Source organism: Coptis chinensis, chromosome 4 (assembly GCF_015680905.1).
Source record: "Coptis chinensis isolate HL-2020 chromosome 4, ASM1568090v1, whole genome shotgun sequence".
Taxonomy (NCBI): Eukaryota; Viridiplantae; Streptophyta; class Magnoliopsida; order Ranunculales; family Ranunculaceae; genus Coptis; species Coptis chinensis.
Window position 1 is genome coordinate 74,405,392 of NC_141459.1, and position 11,219 is coordinate 74,416,610.

General features: G+C 36.1%; 2 long non-coding RNA genes across 3 annotated transcripts; both read right to left on the reverse strand.

Annotated features, from left to right (window-relative positions):
* Positions 1 to 2,516: 2,516 nt before the first annotated feature.
* Positions 2,517 to 6,989, reverse strand: LOC147504780 (uncharacterized). Its single transcript, XR_015220452.1, has 3 exons — positions 6,099 to 6,989; positions 5,725 to 6,011; positions 2,517 to 2,675 (listed from the first exon to the last, which is right to left on the reverse strand). It is a non-coding gene; the product is annotated as an uncharacterized LOC147504780 (long non-coding RNA).
* A 154-nt stretch (positions 6,990 to 7,143) lies between these two features.
* On the reverse strand, positions 7,144 to 9,815 carry LOC147504781 (uncharacterized). Of its 2 annotated transcripts, XR_015220454.1 has the most exons (4): positions 9,574 to 9,815; positions 9,423 to 9,483; positions 8,766 to 9,062; positions 7,144 to 7,487 (listed from the first exon to the last, which is right to left on the reverse strand). It is a non-coding gene; the product is annotated as an uncharacterized LOC147504781 (long non-coding RNA). The 2 variants fall into 2 exon arrangements; XR_015220453.1 differs by lacking the exon at positions 7,144 to 7,487 and having other exon boundaries at positions 8,682 to 9,062; positions 9,574 to 9,795.
* Positions 9,816 to 11,219: the final 1,404 nt, after the last annotated feature.

Here is an 11,219-nt window from a genome sequence, read left to right on the forward strand (position 1 = left end):
CAAGATGCAACAAAATATTTTGAAGGCGTCCAAGTAACAGGGTGAGCTTTGTGAATAAGCAATTTATTTCGTGATCTTTCCGATCAGTTTTACTGGTGCGATAGTTAAGATGGGATGAAGAAGATGAGAAGAAGAGTTGCCTGAAACTAGAGGACCGTATAATAATCACACACAGTAACTAACCTTTTTTCGTCTTCACAACCAGCGCCGACACCGTACGGAAGCTCGATGATCACTGTCACAATGGTGTACTAGTAAAACGGTGGTGTTTACTGGTTTTGGTTAAGGTTTTTCTCACGTTCCTTCTGTTTATATTCTTTCTCTTTTCCTGATCTTGCGCTGGTCCAGTATTTCAGTCCGTGTATAATTCTATTAGCCGAACCAACCTAAGGTGCGAGCCTTGATGATAAGCGTTATCCAATCCGGATTTAATTTTGGAGTCCTAGTTTTTCTGTGGTATTTTCATGTGCACATCTTCTAGTTATTTCGGAACAAATTTTTGACTCTTGAACATTTTTCGAATTCCAATTATTTCGTTCACAATAATTCGCGATTTTTCTCAACAGCTTTCAATGGTCTAATCCTCGTATCGCTATTCCGCTGGCACGCGTCGTCGACATCACTTTCGCATTGTTACGTAATGCGTCCGGTACAGTGTTCGGCACTCAATTTCTTTTGAAATTTTATTTATGTGCATCTTTTATTTTATCTGTGCATTTTCGGCCATTTTTTATTTAACTACGTCATTGCGTCCCGTATACGTTAATTTGACATTTTTTCATTTCCGCTAATTCACGAATTTTTTCCGATTGTCCATTTTCTTATCGTTTACGTTCACACGACACTTTGTTATACACTCCGCTTACTCTTTTATTATTTCAAGTTTTCCTTGATTTTTCTTCTCTTCTTTGCCATGTGAACTTTGTTCGCATGACAAAGAAGGGGCGGTGTTTCGACCCCCACCTACGTGGCAAACATCCATTAGTAGGGGTCTCTATTTTATTCATTTAATCAACAGGGCTAAAGCCCAATTCGCAATATCATGGATCAATGTACATGCCCATTTACTCATATGTCTAAGGCTGAACCTTAGCCACATGGCTTGCCACTAATGTACATTGATTTATGTCCAGATTCATTTCATATCAAAGAGATAATTATCAGTTGAGAGTTGTATTCTATCACAATTGCTCAAGCTACAAGATTACTTGAACTACAAGGACTCTCTACTCTACCTCTATAAATACCAAACTATTTTTCATAAGGAACTACGTGGAAACTTGATCCCTAGAGAATAGATCTTGGGTACGTAAGCAGCCATTATCTTGGTTCAGTTTCATCTCCCCCAACATCAAATTCCTCTGTTTCTTAGTGCGTTCTTTACCATTGCTCTCGTTGTGTTGAAGCAGTTTATTGCCGAAACAATTTTCTTTCATGATTTTCCACCTTTTTAATGAGTTTGGTGTGCTCACATATCCAAAACTGCAATGTGTGTGATGAAACCCATATTTAGTGCAAAAAATGTTATACAAACAGGCATTTACGTATAAAGATTTCATATATGAACAATCATTGTTCATACTCCACCAATTATTATACAAACATACAAACATATATTAAGGAGATGCAGTTGAAATACTATACCATAAACATTATTGTACATCCACTGATCGTCTTTATCTTCATCTTTATCTACGTTTTTTTGTGCTTTTTAGCTGTAGCAATCAATTCGTCGTGTATGGCATTGGGCCAATACTACTTGCTCAATGATTCCAAGTCTTCTACAGCCTTGATTAAGGGCCAAGTTGCTCTGTAATTTGCGTTAGCAAAGAAGCAAGTGGTGAATATGTCAAGCGACATCAGCCTTAAGAAATCTTCAGCTGCATGTTCATCATTTGTCTCATTCAAGGACTGCAATATTGCACCAATTAAATCAGCCTTGTTGATTATTGATTTCTCCCCACCACCCAAGTACTTTGATATGAATCTTGTTGTTTTATCTTTAGAACCAATATTCTCCGTTGGATTAAAAAACATTTATGTTACAGGCAACCCAAACATTAGACTTATCTCCTCATAAGTCAGCTTTAAACATTTTCCATCTATCTGAAATTCATTAAAGTTGTTATCATATTTGTCCAAGAGATCAAATATTTCTTTGTTGGGCTTGTTTACGTTATCTTCTACAATCTCCCGTCACTACAAGAAAAAAGGCTTTATATCACTTTAAAAAACAATGACAAAAAGTCTTTTTGTCACTGTTTTTATTTTTCCCAAAACCGTGACGGAGTGAGAGTCATTTATTTTTTTCCCAAAACCGTCACAAATATTTGTTCCAGACTAGCCCCTCTTAGCCATTAAAAACGGTAACAACTACTTAAAAACCGTCACAAAAAAACGTATATTTTGTGACAGTTCTGGCAAAACCGTGATAAATGTTATAATTTTTTTCAAAAAAAAAACCTATATATATTTGAAAACATACATTTCACATTGAATTGGAACTGTAACAAATATACACCTGAAATATAATCCATTAAAATTCAAATAGCATTCATAAATGCTAACTCCATTGAACATTCCAATAGCAAAAATAAACATAAGACTTAGGTAATCAATAAATAAGTACTTAATAATATACAAATTAATGGATTAGGAAAGAATTGTGACCAAGTCTATAACACCCCGTCTTTTAATTGCTTTTCCTATAATAATATTAATATTAATAATAATAATAATAATGAAATAGATAAAACAGAGATAGGATATCCAGTAGTCTTGGATAAAAGCCCGTAAGTAAGTAGATAAGTTTAAAACCCTTGTTTTTCGGGAAGGTTTTAAAAACCAGAAAATAGGGGTTTCTCACGTAGAGTTTTTAGGGAAAAACAAAACGAGAGTTTTAGAAAAAAAAAAAAAAAAAAAAAAAAAAAAACAAGAAAGATCGAACAAGTTTAAGCCTGCCACGATGGGCGTTTGGGCTTTTCGGGGTTTAAACTCTTGGGAAGCTGTTTGGTTTTAAAACAGTGAGTAGTCTGAAGTTTTTTTTGTTATATTTGTTTATGCTATTCATCCCAGTAATACTGTTTTCCATAATTGAGATAGTGTAAACCTCTTTAATGGTGTCGACGGATTTATACAAATGTCGCAGTACCACAGTATGTAAAACTCTGTTAAGGGTGCCGACTCTGTTAATAGTGCAGACTATGTTAGATACTTTTTTTTTTTCAACAATACAGTAAATAAAACTATGACGATTTTAGCATTGAGATGTCGAAGACTCGACACCGGTGGTTAAGGGCGTAAACCTCATAACCCAAAACGCCCTATTTGCCTAGTGTGTTGGATTGGTTGTTAAGTTTGGAACTTTGTGGTGAGGTATTACTATAAAATTTGAATTTTTATTGATGAGGTTTGGCTGTGGTTGTGATTGGAACTGTTAGGGTGATAATTGGTGTTAGATGGGTTGTTGGTGTCGCGAGGTGGGCTGCTGAAGCTCCGGAGGAGCTTCAATGGCGACAAAATCAGCACCACACCGTCCTGAGCCTTGATTGTTTGGACTAGTGTTTTTGATTAGATTTGGTTGTGAGGTTATGTTGTTGGGTTGAGGTGGATTGTTGGTAGTTGATTGGGTGCTGGAGAGAGGGTGATTGAAGCTTGAATAAACCTTTAATGGCGTCGATTCGAATTTTTACAGTATAATAGAATCATGATTTGATGGTATAGGTAGGTGGGGGTTTTTGTGAGGATGAAAACCGCTGGGTTCTTTTTAGTCATGGATGGCCGGTGGTGGCTGCTATGGTGGTCGGTGGTGGCTGGAGAATGGGAGAGTGAAGAAGATGAACAGTACATCACGATTTGGGCTTGGGCCAAATCGTGATGGGCTTATATGTTTTGTTTGGTTTTAAATTTTTTTGACTTCACTTTAGACTATGGGCCTTAAGATTTGGGCTTTTGGATTTTTGGAGTTTAGGCCGGGTTGACCAATGTTGACTGTTAACCAGAGTTGACTGTTAACTGTTGACCAGGGTTGACTTTGACCAGTTGACCCAAAATTTGACTTTTACCTAAAATTATGATTCGGTCTAATAGGATAAGTCTAGGACTATTAGCGTGTTTGACTTTAGGCTAAGACCTTTCTAAATATACTTGTGTACATGTATTTACTGCTTTGTGATTTTTCAGTCTTTTACGATACACAACGTTACGACACTTATACATCCATGAAATTAATAACGCGTAAACCAAAATTAATTGAATCAAGATATTCCTACGTTCTCTGAAATAATCTATGCAATAAAGTACAATAATGCATAAACAAAACTTACCGCACCCTTTTAGAACTCTCCACGCCTCAAGTTTTGGAACTGAGTTTTATGACTGATGATGTCATATGTTAGGTGGGCATTTATTAAATGTGCCATAAATGGCCCGTTAGTGTTATATAAGGGTATTCATTGAATGTGCCATGAATGACCCGGGTATTCATTGAATGTGCCATGAATGACCAGATTGTAGTGGATTGCCCTAAAGAGGAACTAAGGTATTCACCTTGCGAGTAAGTTGTATTCCTTGAGTGTACGGGAATGTAGGATTGGGTATTCCTTGAATGTGGCAGGAATGACCCAGGGCATTCATTGAATGTGCCATGAATGGCTCGTTAGTGATATGATAGGTATTCCTTCAATGTGGCGGGAATGACCTAAGGTATTCATTGAATGTGCCATGAATGACCTGAGTTTTTGTGCCCAATGACGCTGTGAAATACGTGTATGAAAGCCAGAGGTGGCTATGATATTGTGGTATTCGGTGGGAGAGAGGCACACAGGAATGTGTGATTTGGCAAATGTGTGGAGTGCAAATCGTGGAGTAGGTACTAAAGGGTGGGTGTATAAGAAAAGTAATTTATTAATTGATAAGAGAAATTGATTTGATTATGAGAGTGTGTTTGGGCTTACTTTTGAATACATATAGGATATCTACATAGGTTAATAATATTTTGTGCAAGGACACGGTCCTACCCTTATACAGCGGCGGACATCGGTAAGTGTAATTCAATTATTTAGATATTAAAAGGAGTTATTAGAATGAGTTAATAAAATGGAAGTTAATAAAATGGAAGTTTTGCTTGGGAAGAAACTATGCCGGTTGAGATGACGAAACTACCTGTCTTCCAAGCTGAGAATGATTAGGTTATGATAGATTTAAAGTGTTAGTTGGATAAGTAAAGTTTGAAATGTTTATATGTATTTAGTCTACTCATACCAGCAAATTCCATTTGCTGACCCATGTTTGCTTTGTTTTGGCAACGTGGGTGTGTTCTTGGGAACATAGGTGGAAGGCAGTGGAACCGCGGCGTGTGATTGGGATTCTTGCCTGGAGCAGTCCGTTAGTTTTCTTTTAGGTCTGATTCCTATTGGAAGGATGTAATAACGTAGTTTACCTTTTTCATGGCATGAGAACATGGTAGTGAGGAATTTTATTCTGAGAGTTTGTTTAATATTTTATTTGGAAGGATGTTATCTTAATAAAGAAGTTGCAGATAATTATTGGGATTATTTTAATTTAAGTTGATTCTTTTATGACATAGCTGTTAGGGTTTTGTATGTGTAGTATCCCCTGTCATAGTCTGGGTTTCTAAACAAGTGAACCTAGTGATGTTTGAGATTTTATATTTCAAATATTCACTTTGTTATTGTTTAGAAATTTGGGCTGTGACAAAGTCACATTCACGTAAAATACTCGTGATTAGTCTTCATCATAGTTCGAAAGGCTTTGACATCTATCCAAGGTAGAAAGTCTTCTTGCTGGCCAGAAAGTTTCTTGAGAATGAAGCTCTTCAAGCTTCTCCTCCTCATTCAGCGAAGTATCTACTTTACCCGATGGATGAGACGATGGGGCAAATTGATGGTATCAACGAAACATCAGCATCCACAAACTTCTACACAACTAATGCATACAATATCTCTTCTAACGCCTTCTTCCTCTCATTCGCCTTAACCTCAGCAATTCTCCTAAAGTTTTCACAATAATAACAACTTTAAGTAAACCCCCAACTACTCTATCAATTCAACTATTGCAAATTTAAAAGTAAAACTAACCTATACAAAACGAGGTCCGTGCCAGTGGGAGAGGGCTCTTCTTTGGGTGTAACTTCTCGGCATCACGATCAGTTTGTAGCTGTTCAAGCTGTTGATCAACAGCAACAAGAACAAGATGGGGATGACTTTTCAATATATGGGATAAAAATTGTCAAATGAGAGACTCTAATCGAAGAGGTTCAATTGGCGAATCAGCCGAAGCGGATGAAGCTCTAACAACAAAGCTTCTTCTACCTCCAAATGCAAATCTCCTCTGCCCATTCTTTGGGACTGCAATGGAACCACAATATTGCTGTCCATCCATCAAAATAACAAACTCAATACAATAAATCTCAAGTAAACAATAATAATATTAATTAAACTACTGACCTTCATTAATCCATTAATGTTTCGCACTCTAACTTATCTTGGTCGCAGCACAACACTTTAGTAATCTATGATACATATTAATTTGGAAACAACAAGACATGCAGATGGACATATATATCCGTTTGGACTACAAGTTACTGATTTATAGCTAAAGGCTTTTTTGTTTAAACATGTTATGTTTTGCAAACATGGTTAATCTGCAAGAATCTATTATTTGGTAAGTGACAATCGTTTGTCCTAATATCCATTCCAAGATTTAGAGAGCCATGATGATGATTTAGACCGGTAATTGCATGTATAATATAGATGGTGCGTAATGTCTAATGAGAAATAGAGAAAATTTCGTTTAGACTGTTATAAGACTAATAAAACAAAAGGTTTACTAGTATTACCCCTACTAGATGAGCAAATTAGGATTTCCCCTCACTAGATAGGGAAATTAAGGTCTCACTAGATAGTAAACCGCTTATTTGTACATGTAGTAGAATTAATGATTTCAAGTAAATCGACCGTTACTAGCAAAAGAGATAGTAAAGCACATACAGCCATCTTTGCGGGGGGCCATTCCAATTGTTGACATGATGAGTCCTATCGAAATACTTTGCAAGTCTCTTTGAAACCTCATTGTAGGTACAAGAAATCACTGGTTAGCATAAAATGGTGCATACTTGCATTACTAACATTTTTCTTTCAACCATACCATGTTTTCCTTTCCATTTCTTCCAAAATGGCATGATCAAACGGTCATAGACTGCAATGGTGATCATTATGGCTCCCACAAAGAAGGCAGTAAGTGAGCCTATTGGAATTTGAAAATGACCAATTGATCTCCACGTAGTAGTAGATTGTTCTACAGAGAAGGTGATCATTTGTGCATATGTTGTCCAAAATATGATTGTCGTTGCCTAGACTGGAAGTAACCTGATCACCATTTTCACTTCTTCTATCTTCGTAATTAAACAAAGTCTCCAAGGGTTTGGGGATGATCATTTGAAAATCCTCTTCTGCAGTTATGGCAGCCTTGTCCAAGAAACAGAAAGAAAAGCTTCCAGTCATCAGTTGTACAATCCTCAGAAAATGACCGATGATTGAATTGGATATTCATATCTTTGTCCAAGAGTAGATCCTTTTTCTTTTTTTTTTTTTTTTTTTTAAATCTTCTTTTTCCCTTGTTTATTATGAGGCTTGGTACATGTCAACCAAACTATTCATCTTTGTAAAGGAAGTTTTGTAGGCACAGAAGACGAGTTTTGATTTTTTTTTTTCCTCTCCCTTGGGTAACACGCCTTTTTGCTCGCAAAAATGTACCCGAACTCTGAACCGGCAATCATCCGCACGCCAGCCCGGATTCCCTATACCTGGGGTCCCAAAGGAGGCCCGAACTTGCGTCCTCTTCTTAGGTCCAGTTAATCCTAATCTGCTTGCCCTGTGTCTTTGGTTACTTACCTTGGAGCAATGGTATCTTAGTGTCTGGACTCATGCAAAGAAATCTACTACTCACCTAAACTGATCCGTGTGATAGATTCTTGAGGCCAGGGGACAATGTTCATATAATAAGCTGATATTTGAAGGCATGTTGAGCTTTCTTTTCTTTATAGAAGCTACAATAACTTGAAAATTTTGGACCATAGGACTTCTTGACCCTTTCTTGTATCTGTATCTCTTAGTCCCAGATAAGAATATCAACACTGCAATAAACATTGAAGCAGAACAAATTCCATATGCCCAACTTCTCCTTAGCTACTTCATCCTGAGAGTGTGTTTGGCAACTGAGACTGGAAACTAATTAAGAATAGAATGGAGTAGGAAACCATTGGAATGGAATCTATTAGAATAGAATTTGATTCCAACTTACAAAATGTGTATTTGGCAAACGTTTAGAAATCATCGGAATTCAATTCCTACTTCAATTAATGCGTTTGGTTGCCGTATAGAATCCTCTAATAGACTCCAATTTTTAGTTTATTTCCCCATTTTCGGATTAGAAATAAAAAACCAATTCCCATAGTCTAGGATTCCTTTGGATTAACAGGGGTCTGTCAAAGACTTAATAAAAGGAATTGGAGTCCGTTTAGAATCCAATTCTATTAGATTCTATGTCTCCAAATAGGCCAAAAGTGAGTGGTCCACCAAGAATTCCAGTTAATTCCACTCCTCAAGTCCGATTCCTGGTAAACAAACGCACCCTGAATGTACACTAGGACTGGAAAGAAACATTACAGAATGGAAAATATATCATTTCATAAAAGCATATAAATCTAAATAATTTTTGCAGTTGCATATTCTAAGAGAAAATACCATTCAAATAGATTGCTCAATCACATCTTTGAAGGCTTTGGGAAGATATCAGGAGTGAATTTATGTGCAGCACTGAGACTACCATTGATCTTCATTACTCTTCTGTATCCATAAAAACCATAAACAAACCCCTCATCAAACCACAAAATAGAAAAAGAATTTCTTCCAAACCACATACAATTTCAAAAGTCACAGACCTCATGAAAGCAAATTGCGGGTTCATCTTCCCCGTCGCAACCTTAACAAAATCTTCATCCTTTAAGGAAAATGTAGCATCAGGCTTCCCTTCAAATGGGCCTAGATTTCGTAAATAGAAGATACATTATTACATAAGTGTGTAACTAAGCTAAAATCGTTCAAAATCAATAACTTCTCAGTTGCATTCGTTAAATTATGAGCCCTTACAGGACAAAACAAAACCAAGTGTACACTTTCTTATTTCTCTAAACATACATGACTCAATCAATACATTTAGTTTCAATTCAAAATTTAAGCTAAGATCATAAAAAAAAACAAAACTTTTTATGGCTACATCACAATATTTTCCTCTTACTATAAATTCATCTCTACATGCTTCTATAATTGCTATATAAAAATCAAAACTTTATCCCATTTCTTCCTATCTAATTCACTTTAATCAAGGAAAAGAACACTAACCTTGGGCAACCTCTCCTTTTTTGAGATCAACAGTGAATATCTCCTCATTAATCCCAATTTTCTAACAAAGGCAAGACAAAAGATTAGTGTTTTATTATTAATAAAAGAGAAAGAAAGAGAAAAAAAAAAAGAAACCTTTGGAGCAAGCAACCTCCTGTTCCTGAAAGAAAAATCGCATAGAACTCAAAATATGAAAACTTTTTAATTCAAAATCGAAGAGAGAGATGAGAAGGAAGAGCCAATGAACACTGATTAAGGACTTTGACACAGTTATTGGAAACCTAACGGCCGAAGTTAAGAGAGAGAGAGTCGTGGGAGATCGAGCGTTTTTTTTTTGTAGAAGCACGTACTTGGAAGTGTTTCTGGAGGTGTTGGAAGAATAGGGAAACCGAGCCCTGGGTTTCTAACTACTTTTACTTAGTGGGCTCTTGCAGTTTTTTTTTTTTTTGGGCTCTTGTAGTTGGGGGAGCCAAGAATACCTGGGTATTAAGGACTGTCACATAAAGTCCGGGAATATGGGAATATGTAACTGTTTTTGAAGACCAGTCACAAATTATACTCCACAACCTAGAAAAAACCATTTGTCACACTTCTGAATATGACAGTCACAAATAGTTCTCCACACATACACACTTTTTTTAGAAAAAAAAAACATTTGTGACCGTTTCGAAAACGCACGTCACAAAAATCTTTTTAAAACAGTCACAAAAGCCCTTTTCTGCCATTTGTGACCGTTTCGAACAGAACAGTCACAAATAACATTTTAAAACAGTCACAAAAAGCCTTTTTTCTACTAGTGCATTCCCACAATGCTTTAAACAACAACCATAATGGTGTCTTCTTCATTGCCTCAACATAATTTTCTGAAATTTTCTTTTCCTTTAGAAGTTTTACTAGATTTATCATCCAGGAGAGGCTGTTTCGCAGCTAAGGTGTCGGTGCCTTGGTCGATACTAGTTCCTTTCCCTTATCTTCCTTCTCCTCCTCTTCATTCTCCTTTTCACTCTCCTCTTCTACATTCTTTTTAGAAATTGTTTTCCTACTCTTGTTTTTAGGAACTACTTTGCTGCTTGACTCTTTCTTCCTTTTCTTGATAGGAGTGCTACTCGATTCTGGCTTCCGTTGCTTAGTTGCAGATTTCGAACGTGCTATTTTCCCTAGGGACTTATTTTTCTTTGATTTGTTCTTCTTCTTTGATTTTCTTTTCATCCCTAGGCGTAAGTCCTACAAATAAATGAACGTCAGATATCGAAATCAAAAAATAGCAAAGTATAAACATTAGTCTGTTGATGTATGGCCAGGTATGAGCATTCAATGTTCATAGTCCACTAAAAGTATGAACACTGAATGTTTATAATCCAATAAGAGTATGAACAATGAATGTTCATACATATATTTCCTAACATTCATATCCTAACATGTAAACTATGCAAGTTACCATGAAAATCCTAATAGTGATATGACCAAATAATGTTCATATCTTTTTCTAGCAAAAAAATCATGAATTTTAATAATTATAACATGAAAAATATAATTCAACATCATTGAAATGTACCCATAATGGTAGTTCGCCTTCTTCCCCGTCCTTAAGTTGTGAAAATAACACAATTTATTGGTCTAATTTATCTTGGTGTTCTTCACAATAAATTTGATTTTGAAGACTTAGATTTGTGCAATTTTCAGTGTTGCATGTGTTCTCTTCAATCGGCAACGGTGATTTTGACATTTTGTCTTGTTTTGATGGAAGTTTGAGATTTTGATTAGGTTTTCGGTTTGTGGAGAGTTTTTTGTGGGGGT